The sequence below is a fragment of the Cebus imitator genome, unplaced genomic scaffold (genome assembly GCF_001604975.1).
Source record: "Cebus imitator isolate Cc_AM_T3 unplaced genomic scaffold, Cebus_imitator-1.0 Scaffold7, whole genome shotgun sequence".
Taxonomy (NCBI): domain Eukaryota; kingdom Metazoa; phylum Chordata; class Mammalia; order Primates; family Cebidae; genus Cebus; species Cebus imitator.
In genome coordinates, this window is record NW_016107322.1 from 4,556,977 (window position 1) to 4,558,500 (window position 1,524).

Genomic DNA, 1,524 nt, shown 5'->3' on the forward strand with positions numbered 1-1,524 from the left:
GCCCATACAAGAGTCAGGAGGAATAACTGTCTGTGATTCAGCTTCTTGATAATCTGCCATCTTGTGGTTCCTGGTAAGTCTGTTTTAACCACAGCCCGACTTCCCCTAAGTACCACCACCGAGTCCCTAAGGCTGACCTGATGGCCAAGGAGTTTTAGCCTTTGGTTAGGAACATAAGTGTGTGTGCTTGTATGTGTGTAACAAGTTTAATAGTTCTGAATTATTTGGGAAGAAATGTACACACAGGAATAAAAAGAGAGATTATGAACAAATGTTACTTCTGTTCTTTCTAGAAACTGATGTCAAGACAGGATTTGAAGGGTAAGAAATTTCTTGGAGAAAATACTTGTGAGGGAAAATTGAGCCTAGAAGAGGAGGGTTAAGAGAGCCTCGGATCCAACACTGATCTGATCCCTGGGAAGGAGAGAGGGCAGGAAGGAAGAGTGAGTAGGAGGATTCTTAGAGTGCAGTGCAGTTCTAAGAAAGTTTTGTCCAGGTTTATGGGGAGTCCTCAGGCCTAAGTTACCAGGTAAAAAATGGGTCTGCCTTTGTTTCTCTGCCATGCTTGGTGACTGGCCAGGAGCAGCCCATGAGAAGCTTAACGTCAGTACCCATGCATATGGGATGCGGAACACAGCACGTGGGGTCATCCCATGGGATCTCTGTAGACAGGGCTGCTTTTACAATTTTGCATAGCTGCAATAAATTCTGTAGGCGTTTGGAGTATTTTAGGATGGTAGAGGCAGTGAAATGAAATTGCAATAACAACAGCCATAATAATCTGCATGTATACATGCTCCAAGCCTTTCCTAAGTACTATACATGTATGACATCAGGTAATGCTTACAATAGCATTGGGAAATGATACTTTAAGCAAGACTTTCTCAATTTCAAATCACAGAAACCCAGCTAAAATTAACTTGAGTAAAAAAAAAGGGTAGAAATTATCTGCTCAATGATAGACTGGATAAAGAAAATGTGGTGCATATACATCATAGAATACTATGCAGCCGTAAAAAGAAACAAGATCATGTCCTTTGCAGGGATGTGGGTGAAACTGGAAGCCTCCTCGTCAGCAAGTTAACACAGGAATAGAAAACCAAACACTGCATGTTCTCACTTATGAGTAGGAGCTAAACAATAAGAACACATGGATACAGGAAGGAAACTACACACGCAGGGCCCTGTAAAGGGAGGGCGAGTTTTGGGGAAGAATATTGGGGAAAAGAGCTAATGCATGCTGGGCTTAATACCTAGGTGATGGGTGGTTAGGTGCCGCAAACCACCATGGCACATGTTTACCAAGAAGATACAAAACCGTTTATTATATAACACAATTCGTGTTAAACGTGTGTGTGTGTGTGTCTGTGTGTGTGTGTATGTTAAAATGCTCATGATTTTTTTTCTGGAAAGATACTGAAAAAAACCTGCACATAGACCCCAGAACTTAAAAAAATAATAATAATAATTTAAAAAAAAATTTTTTTTTGTGGAGTTTTTGGGCATTAATTTTGATTCTTAAAA